This window comes from Odocoileus virginianus, chromosome 28 (genome assembly GCF_023699985.2).
Source record: "Odocoileus virginianus isolate 20LAN1187 ecotype Illinois chromosome 28, Ovbor_1.2, whole genome shotgun sequence".
NCBI lineage: Eukaryota > Metazoa > Chordata > Mammalia > Artiodactyla > Cervidae > Odocoileus > Odocoileus virginianus.
The window spans coordinates 26,404,993-26,421,361 of record NC_069701.1 but is presented as its reverse complement, the minus strand read 5'-3'; the positions used below and the strand labels follow the sequence as shown (position 1 = coordinate 26,421,361).

Genomic DNA, 16,369 nt, shown 5'->3' with positions numbered 1-16,369 from the left:
CCCCTACAAATTTTTCAGTTACATGAGCTATGCCATTCCTCTGTGACTTAAAATGATTTAATTTTTCATTGGGTACAACCTAAAATGTCCAGCTAACACAGAACACCTTCAAGAGTCAAACTCGGAGTGTTGAACTTACTTTGAAGTCCTCTGCAAAGAGAACTAATAAACTTAGATTATCTATCATCTGCTGTGAAGAGGTAGGGTTGCATGCTAATATCTACAGGAAAATTTCAGTAAGACCAGCTCCAGGCTTCTGAAAGTTTGTTTTTGTTTGTGGCTGTTTAGTTGTTAAGACATATCTGACTCTTTGCAACCCAATGGACTATAGCCCACCAGGCTCCTCTGTGCATGGGATTTCCCAGGCAAGCATATTTGAATGGGTTATCATTTCCTACTCCAGGGGATGTTCTCAACTCAGGGATTGAATCTGTCTCCTGCATTGCAGGCAGATTCTTTACCACTAAGCCACTAGGGAAGCCTAGAAGTTTAGAGCTCAGAAGGCAAGCCAGAGGGCAGGACATAAAACCAAGGGAGGGGGACCACCCGGTGTTTCAGAAGATGGGCAGGCCATGCCTTACCAAAATGGAAAAAAAAAGGAAATAATTTTGTTTTGGTGGGATTGAACTTGAAACATTGGTAGAATTTTCATAAATGGAGCCAGAGAAGGAGACAATAGTTATCAAATAAAAACAGTGTGAGGAAAAGAGAAGAGGGAGGAAAGCAGTAGTGGTTGACTAATGATGAGCATGGAGACTTCAGGGCCACCCAAATGTCAATACACCATTAACTGAAGAGGACTAGCCACTACCTGTAGTGCTATAATTACGGAATCATAATTGTCCTGCCTGAATTACAGGTTGCAATGACATATCCCCATTGTTTGCTCACCTGGTGAACTGAAGGTTCCTTGAGGCTGGGCACAGACTTTGCTCTGCACACCAAGATCTTGGCCCATCGCCCTGTATTCTGTGCATATTCTGGAAGACTCATCGACCACAGAAATAGCTTAAAGCTAATTGCAATGTTTGACTGGACATAATCTAAGAGGCACTGAGAGAGGACATCCTCACCTGGGTCAGTACCTTTTCTCGAAAACAGGTGAGGCAAAGGAGCGCATCCCTTGTTTTAGATCACTAAATGCGGGCTTCACTGGTGGTCCAGGGGTTAAGAACCCACCTGCCAATGCAGGGGACACAGGTTCCAGCCCTTGTCCGGGAAGATTCCACGTGCTTTGAGGCAACGAAGCCCATGCGCCACAGCTACTGAAGCCTGTGTACCCTAGAGCCTGTGCTCTGCAACAAGCGAAGCCACAGCAATGAGAGGCTTCCACACTGCAGCTACAGAGAAGCCCCTACTCGCTGCAACTAGAGAAAGCCCACCCACAGCATCAGAGACCCAGTATAGCCAAAAATAAAATTCTAAAAACTCACTAGATGCTCTTCAGCTCTGATAACCAGCCCGTTCGTTTTCCTAAAGGACATTCTTGACCCAACGTGCAAGGACTACCAAGGCACCTTGCTCATAAATAAGAACTCAATACCTATTTGGCGAACTGAATCAATGAGCCCCGGACTTTCCTTTGTTTCTCCTTCTGGTCCTCTGAGCCAAACACACCCTTCTGTCTACTGCCCATGACCTTGTTACTTACTCCCAATCAGCTAGTCCAAATATCCCAGCAAAGCTGACTGTGGGGATCTTTTGGCAGAATCCTCTGGTCCAAGATTTGTTTCTCAAACAATCTTGATCTGAGAATCAACAGGGTTGATAGTTGAATAGACAGATCATTGGGTCTCTTCTCTGAGAATCCTGATTTACAGGTTTGGGTTGGGATACAGAAATCAGGATTGTGAACAAGCACCTGAAATCATGTTTGGGGCAAGTCTGAGAAACTCCTGCGAATCAACAGAGCTCTCCTAGCTACAACCAGAATATAATAGATAATGTTAATTAACCATTATCACACACAGCTAATAAGCATATAGAAAAGCAGTCCTATAAAGTGAAGAGACCACTGTCCGGGGAATTCCATATTCTGGACTCAGATCCTGACTCTAACTGGGTGGCTTAGCACAAATTATGTAACCTCTTTGAACTTGTGCTTCTGCTTTTGTAAAATAAGGAAGGCGCGATTTGCCTCATCCCCTTCAAGACGTCTAATTAGATGATGCATGTAAAAGTGTATCATACATGGGAGGAATTCAGTTTGCTATCTTGACTGGAGGCAAAAGCAGTAAAATGATCTGTTTGCTGGAGGAGCTGAGCCTCATCACAGTCACCAGCTGTTGGTAAATATTGGATCCACAAACCAATCCCTGCAAGGTTGTCCCATTTAGTGCGAAAACAACGCCGGAAGGTCATCTCAATAAATTACAATTAGCATTTATTGAGTGCTTACCCTACATGAGGCATAATTGCAGGTGAATTACTCAGAGGGATAAATTTTATTCTCACATAGCTCCATGTACAGGTGCTTTCTTTTAAATAGTATGTGCCATTGTAATCAGTCATCCTCTATTTTTATTTTTGGCTGTGCTGAGTCTTCATTGTACACGGGCTTTCTCTAGTTGTAGTGGGGAGGGGCTACTCTTCGTTGGGGTGCACAGGCTTCTCTTTGTGGTGGCGTCTCTTGCTTCGGAGCACAGGATCCAGAGCACGGACTTTAGTAGTTGTAGCACGCGGGCTCAGGAGTGGTGGCGCATGGGCTTAGTTGCTCTGCAGCTTGTGGGATCTTCCCAGATCCGGGACTGAACCGGGGTCTCCTGCACTGGCAGTGGACCCTTAACCACTGGACCAGCAGGGAAGTCCTAATAGGTGCTGCTTTGATTGTCATTTTTTAGTTGAGAAAACTGAGACACGCAGTATCTTTAAATAACCTCCTGAAGGTATAGGGCGTCCCAGGTGGTGCTAGTGGTAAGGAATCTGCCTGCCAATGCAGCAGATGCAAGAGAGGCAGGTTCGATCCCTGGGTTGGGAAGATTCCCTGGAAGAGGAATTGGCAACCTGTTCCAGTATTCTCGCTTGGAAAATTCCATGGGCAGAGGAGTCTGGTAAGCTACACTCCACGGGGTCTCAAAGAGTCAGACATGACTCAGCAACTGAGCATGCTGAAGGTATAATGCAAGTATAGCTAAACAACCTGTCAGAGGTCACACAGCTACTGAGACCCACAGCCAGGCTTTGAACCCAGACAGTCAGCGTCCGTGGCCCCTGTTTCTGACCCGCTAAGCCACAGGATTCCTCAAGAAGATGGGTGGTCCCCACAGTGATAGAGAGAAGAGCCAGGGTCTCCGGTTACTTACTCCACATTCCCTTTTAAAAATGCAAAAGGGATGAACAAGCAGAGCCCTGGGGTTTTTAGGGCAGCAAAACTCTTCTGTATGATACTATAATGGTGGATACTTGTCATCATCCATTTGTTCAAAGCCAGAGAACACCCAACACCAAGACGGAACCTGGCGTACACTCTGACCTCTGGGTGATAATGATGTGTCCGTGGAGGGGCATCGATCGTAAGACAGGTACCGTGGTGGAGGGAGCAGTGCATGTGTTCAGGCAGCGGGTATGTGGCATCTCCCTCTACCCTGCCCTCACTTTTGTTGTGAATATAAATCTACTCTAAGAAAAAGAAGTCCATTCAAATAAAAATGCAAAAGGTAGCAATTTTCCTTTAGATCACGCTATCATCTGTTTGCCCCCTGTGGCATTCAGCTTTATCCTACCTATTATTCTGTAACAGTCATTATAGAATATTAGGGCTTGCTGGCCTGTTGACAAACGCTGAGTCGGGGGGGGATCTCAAAGCAGAGGCCCTGTGCCAAATGCACCCCACAATCACGCGGAAGCACTCCTGTGTTGGAGCATGTCTTTCAGAAAGGCACACACTAGGCACCTTGCACCATCTCCACCTGGCCATTTCACACCTGGGTGACCTGCCTTATCCCTGAAGGTACTTGAGTTTGCTCCTTAAATCCCATCCCACCCCTTCAAGAGGAAACAAAGCGCCAGATGAAATGGATTGCCCACGTTCAATGCAAATAATGAATGGCAGCCTGGAAGACATTCTGGTTCTTCCAAATCCCAGACCAGCGCCCTTCCAAACCACGGCGGGGGAGAGGGTGCTCAGCGGGCCCTGGGCATCAGAAAAACAAACAACCCCCCCACCCCATGAAGCACAGTGAGAAAGACCGTGAGGATGACTGCAGACGTGGAACCCAGCGCCCAGCGCCCAGCACAAGCGCCCCTCCCACGACAGAAAGGCGCCCAGAGCTGCCACCCTGCCCAGAGGCTGGCACTGCCGCCAAGTTACCAGAGTCCTTGAAGGTGGGAATGCCTCGGGAGCGCCCACCCCCACCGGGAGAGGCTAGGCTTCCCAGAAGAATAGGGGCGCCAGGCCCCGGGTCCCCTCCGCCCCCCAGAGCCGCACAAAACGCGCCAGGGCCGCCTTCCGATTGCCGCCTCCCAGCGCCTTGTAGCTCTGGGGAACTTTTAATAGAAATCTGCGGAATGAAATGGGCTACAGCTGTTTGCCTTGATAAATATATTTTATGCTACATGCCTCAGCCGCCATCTGTTTGCTGATACGAGCACTTCTTCGTGGCAACTAAGGAGAAGTCATCAAAAGGAAGCGCAGGAGATGGGTTTCCGAGCAGGTAGAGAAGCAGCGCGCGGGGCGGGGCGGAGGGCTTGTTTTCAGCCCCAAAGAGGCCGGCCTGCAGATAAAGGCGGGGATTGCAGGCGCGGAATGTGGCCACCCATCCACCCCCTCTTCAGCCTTTCTCCAGGATGCTCTCACTGCCTCTCAGAGCCCTGGTCTCTACTCGCTCCTCTGACCTTTGGTCTTCTACACGAAAAGCAAGATGATGACCGGAATTTCAAGGGTGCCTGCCTGTAAGCAGTGGTGAGCTTGCCCAGCCGGCCCTGGCTACAGGCTCCTCGCCTGTCAGTCCCGCAGGAGGAGCCTGGGGTCCCTGCTCCTGATTCCCTGTCCCCTAGGCCCACCTCCCACCTCCTCTGATCCCGGCTGAGTGCAGAGCAGACGGGAGAGAGAGGCAGAGGCCAGTGCCCTGAAAGAAGCAACCTATTCCAGGACCAGACCCAACCAGGGAGCAGTTTCAAGGCACCGGTCCTGAGCTCTGTGGTCACACAGCTGCCCAGCCCTGTAAGGACTGGGGGAATGGTCCAGGGATGCTTAGAACACATATGGAGGAGGAGGGATTTGCCCATTCTGGAGCTCTGAAATATTTTCCTGGAGGGCAGCAGATTTGCTCAGTCTTGAACCCTTAAAGCCGAAGAACAGTGGAGTCACCTTAGGAGATCACCGGCATCCGGAGGGAAAGACTCAGATACTTGGAGGGATTTCTGATTTCTGAGTGCAGATGCCTGTGTGCATGTGCCTTCCTTCCCTTCCTTCCCTCCTTCCTTCCGTCTTCCTCCCTCCCTTCCCTCCTTCCCTTCTCTCTTTCCTTCGCTCCTTCCTTCCTCCATCCCTCCTTCCTTCCTTCTTCCCTTCCTTCCCTTCCATCCTTCTCTCCTTCCTTCTTTTCCTCCTCCCTCCCTTCCCTCCTTCCCTCTTTCCTATCTTCCTCCAGCCCTCCTTCCTTCCTACCCTCCTTTATCCCTTCTTCTCTCCTCCCTCCCTTCCTTCCCTCTTTCCTATCTTCCTCCAGCCTTCCTTCCTTCCCTCTTTCCCTCCCTCCCTCCTCAGGGGAAACAGGAGAGGCCTGTATGACTCATCGCTACCCTGAGTGGCTCCCAGTTTTGCAGCCCCCACAGCATCCATCACTCCCGTGTCCCCCACCCACCAGCGCTTCCGCTGCCCCAACCAAGAAATGCATCCAGTTGGGAAGTGGTGTCGGCATGGATGGACCCCACGAAGCCCCACACAGGAGCAAACTGGCCCCCAGTGCGTCTCTCTGGCCCCATCTCCTCCCTCCACCTCCACCTGGGTGCTGGCAGGGAGGAGACAGCACTGACCCCTCCAGGTGGCAAGACACGGGCTGCTGTCACCACCAGCTGCCTCCAGTATCTCCTTCCCCATCCTGTGGGGCCGTGAACCTTCAAAATGACTGGGTTGGGAATTGGAACACAGAGTCAGTAGGCTGAAGTGAAAGGAAAACTGGATCCCTGAGAGCTGAAAAAGGAGGGACAGGTTTCCAAAATCGTATTAGTCAAAAACAAACAGGATGCAGTGCCTGCTGCTCCGCGCCACCTCCTCGCAAGGACGTGGGCAGGGTGGCTGTTGGTGACAGGCTTTGAGGCGCTCTGACAGAAGGCACTAAATCATTGTGTACTGAAGATTGTGGTTTCGGGTCCAAGAAACCAAGTGCTTTGGACACGCTTCAGAACTGCTGGCTGTTCATCGAAGCCAGAGCAACCCTCGGGCTCCGATGGAGCACCAGCCCCCGGTATTAATAAGTGTTTCCATGGCACTTGATATTTTGCAATTATCTTCTCTAACACGTCTGCCTTAGCAGCAGAAGAAGGCCAAACAGAAATCCGTCTGCCCTCCTGGCTGCCTGCCAGCCGCGAGGATGAGGTCCTGGCCCCATCACCCACCTCGTGGGGCCTGAGCGGTCTCTGAGTTTGCAGTCTCTTCTGTCCACTCTCAGTTGCTGGCTCCACACTCACCCCTACAACTTCTCTCTCCACCTTTCAAGGCCAGCTCGAAACAGACTGCATCCACTCACTCATTCCTCCAGCATTTGTTGAGTACCTACTGTGTGCCAGTCTCTGTTGTAGGCACTGGTGATACAGCAGTAAGTAAAACAGACAAAAATGCCTGTCCTCACATAACTTACATTCAGTGAGGAGGTGGATAAGTGAGAAGTAGATACATATTTAGCACCCATAAATAAAAATAATGCTGGGTGAGAGATAGAGAGTACCCAGAAAGGATATCATTTACTATAGACCTAATAGTCCAATGGTCTGATATCTGAGCAGAAATCAAAAGGAAATGAGGGAGTCGGTTAGGCATGCAGGGAAAAACACCCCAGGCAGTGGGGGCAGCAGGTGCAAAGGCCCTGGGGTGGGAACACACTGAGTGTTGAGAAACAGCAAGGAGGCCAGTTTGGTTGGACTGGAGCCTGTGCAGGGCCTGTGTTATCATGTCAAAGATGTGGTCTGTGATGTAAAGAGTTAGTTTCTCAGTCGTGGCCAACTCTTTGTGACCCCTATGGACTGTATTCCTCCAGCCACCTCTGTCCATGGAATTCTCCAGGCAAGAATACTGCAGTGGGTTGCCATTCCAATCTTCCCAACCCGGCGATCAAACCCAGGTCTCCTACATTGCACACAGATTCTTTACTGTCTGAGCCAGCAGGGAAACCTGGTTTAAGATGTAGCTGCTCTAAGAAGCAGCTCTTTCTTCTTCAGCTGGTCCAGCCCTACAGGACAACCCCTCTTCAAACTCCTATGCATATGTGCTAAGTCGCTTCAGTCGTGTCCAATTCTTTGAAACCCCATGGACTGTAGCTCACCAGGCTCCTTTCTCCATGAGGTTTCCCAAGCAAGAACACTGCAGTGGGTTGCCATTTCCTCCTCCAGGGGATCTTCCAGACCTGGGGATGGACCCCACATCTCTTATGTCTCCTGCATTGGCAGGCAAATTCTTTACCACTAGCACGACCTAGGAAACCCAGTGACTCATTTGGACTTTATTGGCATTTGCCTTGTGGCTTCACCGATTCACACACTTTTATTTTCTATACCCAAAGCAGATGAAGTTTCCCCAGATTTACTCCTGATTTCTGTGTCTTTCCAGAGTCCCATAGTCCTCTCACCCACCCCTCCTGTCTAACATTCTGAACATCTTTCCAAAGGGCCCCTGAAAGGAAATGTGGAAAAAACCACACCTCATCAGTCATAGGTCCCTGTGAATCCACCTGGGTACTCAGGAACCTCTTCATTTTCAGTTCTAACCTCAGTCAGACAATGGTTCCACTGTTCAAATTAACCCTAAACACAAATCCATTGAGAGGTCATTTTTTCACTTAAGAGTCATTGATTAATTCATTAACTTAAAAAAAAAATCTATTCTGCTGGGGAACAAAAGGTGAATGAGATGGGTCCCCTCAACAAGCACCAAGTCTAGTAGACAAGTAATAAGAAAAGAAGTAAATGTTAACACAAGAATACAAAAAGGGATATGAGAGATCAGAGGACGAAGCAATTAATTTTCCATTAATTTCTTCCCAGAGAAGACAGGGAAGGCTTTCCAAGGAGAGTGACTTTGTAGGTAGGTGAGTAGGATGCACAGGAGTTTTACCAGAGAGAGGGGAGTGAAGGACATCAGAACCGAGCTTCTCAACTTGCGTTGATTTCTCTTCCCGGGATAACTGATAATGTCTGGAGAGGTTCTGGCTGTTGTGGCTGAGTCAGTGATGTTCCTGGCCTCCGCTGGGTCAAGGTGAGGGTTGTTGGTAAGCATCCTACATACGGTATACAGAATGTGTGTGTGTGTGTTAGTTGCTTAGTTGTATCTGACTCTTTGTAATCCCATGGACTGTAGCCCACCAGGCTCCTCTGTCCATGGAAGTGTCTAGGCAAGAATACTGGAGTGGGTAGCCATTCTCTTCTCCACGGGATCTTCTCAACCCAGGGACTGAACCCGGGTCTCCTGCATTGCAGCTGGATTCTTTACCATCTGAGCCACCAGGGAAGCCGACCGTGTACAGAATCGTCCCCAGCAAATAACCATCCAGCCCAAAAGCCAGCAGTGCTGAGGCTGAAAGACTCCACATTAGAAGTAAAGAGAGCAATGTGTAAAAGGGCATCAAGTTGTACAAGGGTCAGGAAAGTCTAGAGAACAGTAGAAGAAGTTCAAGTATGAAACAGAAATCTGGAGTCAGTGGAGGCCATGGCCGGAGATGGTGCCGAGAAGGTAGGTTTGAGCCGGAAAGAAAAGAGTCAACAGCCCAGACTATGAAGTCTGGCTCTACAGATAACAAGGACCAATTAAGAGAGACTGAGATAGGTGAGAACAGCAGCTGCCAGTTTCGGAGCTTCTACTTGACCGGATGCTTTGCCACATTACCTCTCATTCTTAAGAAAGAGACGGAGAAACCCAGAGGCCAGGTATTGTTATTTCTACTTTACAGATGAGGAGACAGGGAAGTCACTGCTCAGAAAACAGAAGCCGCTTGCTCAAGGCCAGCCACAGGGACAGTTACAATAAAGGATCTCGGTCAAAGTGAGATCTACCCAGCTCCTAAGCCAGGAATCTCACAGGCAAAGCAGCCTCTCCCAGTCTGACCTCCTCCGCTTCCCTAGAGCCTTTCAGCCCCTGGGGTGTAACCACAGGGCTCTGAAGTCCTGAGCTGAACAAAAGCCTCCTGAAGGAAGGGAAGCCTGACTAACACAGACACGCACTTGGGACGCCAGTGACATCATTCCGTTCTTTCTACACGTTGGCATATTTTGCATCATGGGAAACATGCGTGAATAATCTGTAGAGAACAACTGAGCATCTGAGAATCTTTCCTTTTTTTTCCTTTCTCTTTCTTCCTGCCTCCCTCCCTCCTGCCCTCCCTTCTTTTTCCTTTTCTTCCTTCCTCTCTTTCCTTTTATTTTCTTTCTTTCCTTCTTTCCTTTCTTCCTTTCTCTTTCTTTCTTTCTCTCTCTCTCCCCTTTCTCCCTCCCTCCTTTCCTCCTTCCCTCCTGAAACAGTGTTTTTGGCACCCTAGGACTATTTACCAAAAACCATCTGCTTTCCTCCTGAACTTGTAACCTGCTGATATTTCCTGGCCCCCTTGTGGCCAAAGGACAGAATTTCAGCCAATGAGATCTCGGTACATGGGGCTGTGCCTCACCGTGGTATGGCCCAGAGATACGACCCGTCTGCTGTTCTTGCTGCCTCACCCCATCTGCTGCGGAGAGGATGCGGAGGGTACAGAGTTCAGTGCAGACCAGGAGGGAAGGAGCACAGGCCCTGAGATCCAAGATAACCTGCCAACCTGTTACCTCCTCACTGGGCTTGATGTGAATAGCAAGCTTTTATTGGATCAAGCAACTGAGATTTGGAAGTTTGTTTCAATAGCTAGATTTACTTGCCTGACCTAATGCGGGGAACATGGATGATGTGGCAACAATGTAGGATTGAGTTCAAAATGCAAACAAGTGGCTTCTGGGGCAGAGTCCAGAAATAGGCAGGGACAACGGTCATCTGGGAATGAGAAACCTCGTAAATGTCCGCCTCACCATCTCTAGTATGCGGCTCTGACATCACATTACCCCTTAGAGCCGGGCAGAACCATGTGCCTCAGCAGTAAAGAATGCACCTGTCAACGCAGAATAGGCAGGTTTGATTTCTGGGTTGGGAAGATCCCCTGGAGAAGGGAATGGCAGCCCACTCCAGTATTCTTGCCTGGAGAATCCCATGGACAGAGGAGCCTGGTGGGCTACAGTCTGTGGGGTCACAAAGAGTCAGACATGACTGAGTACACACACACACACACACACACACACACACACACACACACACACACAGAAGGACACATTTTAGGCAGAAAGATGGAGAAACTGCAAAAGACAAGTGCTCCCTTGGTGAATCCACATGGTTGAGGGGCTTGCCTGGTAGCTCCACTTAGCAACTTCTGCTCACCTCTGGGGGCCTTGCCTCCTTACAAGGGAGGCTGGGAAACATCACCCTTTTACTTGGCATCTTGCTTCCCAGGATAACATCGGGGTTCTGTTGGTAAGGAAGAAGGGAGGATGGATACTGGGGGAAACTAGGAGTCTTTTAAAAGAAGGGAGGGGATGGTGGTTTGTGAATCAGAACACACTGCCTGGATTGGTTATATGATGCTGGCTTCCCCTTTATGTGCTGGACTGTTTCTGGCTTCAGCCGCCTAGGCGGGGATCAAGGTGTGGGTGTCTGAAATGGCTCTGCTCCAGAGCGGACCCACCCCCACCTCCCTTTGTCGATTGCCTCCGAAAAGGTTCTGCCTCTGTCTCCTCAACCTCACTCAATCCAAACCCTCTGCACGCTCGCTCCCGCCTCCCGCAGAAGATGCTGCCTCCTCTGCCTTAGTGCTCTTTTCAGCAGCATCTCCCAGGGCGGGAAACCGCACCATGTGCCAGGGCTCCCGGGCGCCCACTGCTTCCCCCTCCGCAGTTAACACCAGAAAAACACACATTCTCCTGCCATCAGGCCAAGCCGGTTTCCAAGTCATGTGTGGAGTCAGCGCCGCGCTCTCTGCCTCTCCTGCTCCGTGTTACTAAACGCAGTTCCCCGGGGCACTGGGCAGAGACCTGCAGGGAGACAGCACCACAAATTAACCTTGAACATAGGTGTGGGGGTGGAAAACAGCTTTACCAAAATGAGAATAATAAAGGGCCAGTAATCACCCCCTTGATGTTCGCACTTTGGGGTGCCACACGGAAAAAAAAGAAACTGTGCTGTATTTTCCAACTTGCTAACAGGACTCACTGAGGTTGATTAAACCCTCTTCTCCCGCCTCCATGCCTGGCAGCAACAGGAAAGAGGCGAGCTGAAGAAATGGAAATCAGCCTGCCCTGGCGCTGGTGGGTGCCCTGGCAAGCAGGCAGGGGAGGGGCCTCCTACGTCAGCAACGCAATGACCTTGAGCCAAAGCTGGCTTCTGGTGCCCGAGCACTGGGCACCCAAGTGCTGGGACTTTAGAACAGGCTTTGCATAGTTCAGTATGTAATTCAGTGTCTTCACAGCAGGGCAAACTGTCTCTGTTTTCCTCTACTTCTATCTCATTGAGTCTATTTTCCTCCTCTCCCTCTTTATTTTATTATTATTTTGGCTGTCAGGACTCTAGATCACATGGGTTCAGGAGTTGCCACCCACAGGCTCAGTTGCCCGCAGACATGTGGGATCTTAGTTCCCCGACCAGGGACTGAACCCACATCCCCTGCATTGGAAGGCAGATTCTTAACCCCTGCACCACCAGGGAAGTCCTTCTTCCTCTCCCTCTCATATAAGGAATATTTTGTTCAAGATCTATCAAGGGTGTACTTCCCTCGTGGCTCAGGAGTAAAGAATCTGCCTATGCACGGGACATGGGTACCATTCCTGGTCCAGGAAGATCCCACATGCTGCAGAGTAACTAAGTCCATGCACCACAACTACCGAGCCAGTGCTCCCGAGCCCTCAGCCACAACTACTGAGCCGGAGTGCCTGGAACCTGTGCTCTGTAACGAGACACCAGTGCAAGAAGGCCCTGCACTGCCCCTGGAGAGTAACCTCCCACTCACTGCAACTAGAGAAAGCCCACACACAGCAATGAAGACCCAGTGCAGGGTTAAATAGATAAAGGTAATTTTAAAAATAAAAAATAGCAAAAAAAAAAAAAAAAAGACCCATCAAGGGGGATCTTGTTAGAATGGAGATTCTGATTCAGTAGACCTGAGGCAGTTCTGAGGTGTGAACTTTAAAGAGCTTCCAAGGAAATGCTAGTGCTGCTGGTCCTGGGACCAGCCCTTCGCCTTGGCATTGTTGGCAAACAGGCTTCGATTGGTTAAGCATTGAGATTTGAAGGTATGCGTGTCAGAGCACATCTAGAACACAATCAGGATCTCGGATGGAAGACTCTGGGACTTTTGGAACTACTCATCCTGCACTTCAAAGCGCATGGGTCTAAGACTTAGAGGCAGGTTCAAAGGCAGAGAACCCTGCCAGATGAACCAACCCCCACCCCACATGCAAAACTGAGATGTACGTGAGATGGTCCCATTGTTTCCAAGAGGCACCGTTGACTTTACAGAGGCTACGGGCAGGTGACTCTTCACCGTTCAGCACATCTGTGGAACGTTCTCCTCACAAGTGGCCTCCTGAGCAGAGGGGGCCAGAGAAGCTTGTGCTTCCTTCTTTCTTTGATATCAACAAATGACTGTGTCCACAGCATCTCAGAAACTGATAATGTTGTTCAGTCACTGAGCTGTGTCTGACTATGTGCAACCCCATGGACTGAACAAAGACTGCCAGGCTCCTCTGTCCACAGGATTCTCCAGGCAAGAATACTGGAGCGCGTTGCCATGCCCTCCTCTAGGGGATCTTCCCAACCCAGGGATCCAACCCATGTCTCTTATATCTCTTGCATTGGCCGGCAAGTTCTTAACACTAGTGCCACCTGGGAAGTATCACCAGCCTTGCTAAATTAGGGCCACGAGGAAGTAGCCCGTGGCTGCCAGAGTTAGGAAGGGCTCCTGGTAAGTTGGAAGTTTTACTCATGCCCAGAGCTATGCCCTCAGCCTTCATGTCATTAAGGCAACACTGCTGGGGACACGAGCATTGCCCCCAGGAGAATGATTCCCAGTTATTCCAAGAAAGAAGACCTACCCCATGACTCAGCAGGAAACAGCAAACTCTATCCACTTGTGATGTCTTTTCTCCCCAGAGATCCTGTCCCTGCGGGTGAAAGTTTACCACACTCGTTCCCCTCTGACTTATTTCTGGCCACCAGGGAGATGGGAGAGATGAGAGATTGTTTGAAAGCGGTTAATGAGCCCACAGGCTGTTTTTCCAGGGGCAGGGTTCTCTCCCTTTCTCTTTGCCTCTCCTCCTGCCTAGAAATGCTTCTTATGCAAGAGTCTTTCCCGACTAGTCTGTGAGATGCAACTCGGATTTTGACATTCCATCTTTTTACTACTTACCCCTCCTCCCCAAATGCTTTACAGGAGCTGGTAAACTATGCAAACGGGTTGCATAATTGTGCGTGAACTAGAATATACCAACTTGAATTTCAAGTGCTGGGTCACTTGGCTGTGACATGAAGGTGGACAAGTTACTTAAATCCCCAGCCCTCAGTGTCTGCATTTGTACAATGGTTCCCTGTCCACCTTGGCGTCTATGCTAGTTATTGGAAGTGTTAGTCACTCAGTCATGTCCCACTCTTTGCGACACTATGGACTGTAGCCCGCCAGGCTCTTCTGTCCATGGAATTTTCTATGCAAGAATACTGGAGCAGGTTGTCATTCTCTTCTCCAGGGGATCTTCCTGACCCAGGGATCAAACCTAGGTCTCCTGCATTACAGGCGGACGTTTTACCATCTTAGCCACCAGGGAAGCCCAATTATTGGAAGTAATATTTTATAATCGTTATAATTATTGGAAGTATTTTATAATCTCTCAATCAGAATACAGAAATAAATATTATATGTGTCAAGCTCAATCTCCCAATTCTTCCCACCCAACAGATAACTAATGAAAACCTACTGGATAGCACAGGGAACTCTAATGCTCTGTGGCAGTCTGAGTGGGAGGGAAATGCATATATTTACATATATGTAAATGCATGAATGATTCATTTTGCTGCACAGTAGAAATTAGCATAACATTGTAAAGCAACTATGTCATCGTTTCATCGCCAAGTCATGTCTGACTGTTTGTACAGAACACGTGAACTGCAGCCCATGGTGCCTCTCTGTCTATGGCAAGAAGACTGGAGTAGGTTGCCAGTTCCTTCTGCAGTGAATTTTCCTGACCCAAGGATCGAACCCACGTCTTCTGCATTGGCAAGTGGATTCTTTACCACTGAGCCACTTGGGGATCCTACTCCAATAAAAATTAATTTTAAACAATTCTGAAAAATAACGATTAGCCCAAGAATACCGCAGTTGCTAGCCTATCCCTTCTCCAGCATATCTTCCCGACCCAGGAATTGAACCAGGGACTCCTGCATTGCAGGTGGATTCTTTACCAGCTGAGCTGCCAGGGAAGAACCAATAATAATTAAGGTGCTATAAACAGGGTGTTTTTTTTTTTTTTTGAAGGGAGGGGGCTGGTTACAAATGGCTCCAAAATTATAAAACATTATAAAGAGAAGACAATGAGGCAGCGGAAAGGTGACATGAGTCATAAGATGAAGATGATGAAGTTTCCAGGACAGGAGAGTTTGGTGGTGAGGAGGGGATGGCACTCAGATTCTGGGGGTGACAAGCCACATCCCTCCATGCACACCTTTGGAGGCCCCACTGGGGAGTTTGCATGTTTTTCTGAAAGACCATGAAAGTGATCAGTGTGTTTCAAACAGGGAAGCACTTGATAACATTTGCATTGAAGAAAGTCATTTATGTGGGGGTGTGGACATTGGACTTGAGTGGGTCAAGACGGGAAGTAAGGAAACCAATCTAGGACCCTCTGTCAATGACCCAAGTGAGAAAGGGCAGTGCTCAGGGCTTGGAGAGTAACCATGAGAACAGCGGACGGAGTCAGTAACTACATGAGCTGCTGCTGCTGCTGCTGAGTCGCGTCAGTCGTGTCTGACTCCACGCGGCCCCATAGACGGCAGCCCACCAGGCTCCCTGGTCCCTGGGGTTCTCCAGGCAAGAACGCTGGAGTGGGCTGCTATTTCCTTCTCCAGTGCATGAAAGCGAAAAGTGAAAGTGACGTCGCTCAGTCGTATCCGACTCTTAGCGACCCCATGGACTGCAGCCTACCAGGCTCCTCCGTCCATGGGATTTTCCAGGCAAGAGTACTGGAGTGGGGTGCCATTGCCTTCTCCGAACTACATGAGCAGTAGGGTCCAGATGCCACAGTCTCATCTCTGAAACCTCAGATCATCAATGGCAAAGGATCCCCTCTAGGAAGGCAGACTGGATCAGCAGGAAGGTGCCACACTTCTCATCAGAAGATTTGCATTTAATTCCTAGCCTTGCCGTTAATTAGTGAATAATTAAACTTAGCTTCATGGATTTGGGCAAGTCACTTAACCTCACCAAGCCTCAGTTTCCTCATCTATAAAGTGGGAATAGTAGCCTTGTTCCATCATGCTTACCGAGTGGTTGTGAAGCTCAGATCACACACAATACAGGAGAGGTGCCTTGTGAATCATGGAGCACTGCATAACTGTAAAGCAGCTGTATCCTCCAGAGACGCAGTCAGACCAAACACAAAAAGCAGAGACAAAAGAGAAAAGAATATTCGACGGCTCGTCAGAGCCCCCTGTCTGCTGCCTCCTTGGCCTGCTTGACTTATATCAGGCCAGGGCTTATTGCCATAGTTCCTTACATTTTAGAAAGCCTTCCTCAGTGAGAACACTTGGTGAGAATCTTATTAGACACAGCAAAGACCAAAATCAGCACTAAGTTCACATATAAAAGCTTTAGGAAAAAAAATAAGGATTTCTCCAGAGGCTCTATATGTGCTTAAATGGCGCAGAGAGCTAAATTGTGAAATTACAAATGAGATGTGGAATGGCATATTTGATTATATGGAGTTATCTGCAATGCCTCATAACATGTAAGAAATTTGAGAGACTGTTTTTCTGGCACGAGCTCAGGAAAAGCTGCAGAAGAACTAATTGAACTCTAAGAGGGTGTTCCCAAGACAGACGTGTGCCTCTGTGGGGACTGTAGGAACTCGAGGCCTCATCTTGGTCCCTGGGACCCCCAGTTCCTCT

The 16,369-nt window shown here is 49.1% G+C and overlaps 1 long non-coding RNA gene across 5 annotated transcripts in view; it reads right to left on the bottom strand.

The window, feature by feature from the left end:
* Nucleotides 1-4,431: 4,431 nt before the first annotated feature.
* LOC110149967 (uncharacterized) overlaps nucleotides 4,432-16,369 on the bottom strand; it is a 75,353-nt gene continuing 63,415 nt past the window's right edge. For 3 of the 5 annotated variants that reach the window (XR_011484352.1, XR_011484350.1, XR_011484351.1), the window contains one exon: nucleotides 10,456-11,253. This is a non-coding gene — a long non-coding RNA (uncharacterized lncRNA). Of the gene's footprint in view, nucleotides 4,713-5,868; nucleotides 8,433-10,455; nucleotides 11,254-16,369 lie in introns of those variants that run through there. The other 2 variants (XR_002317594.2, XR_002317593.2) reach the window with 2 other exon arrangements.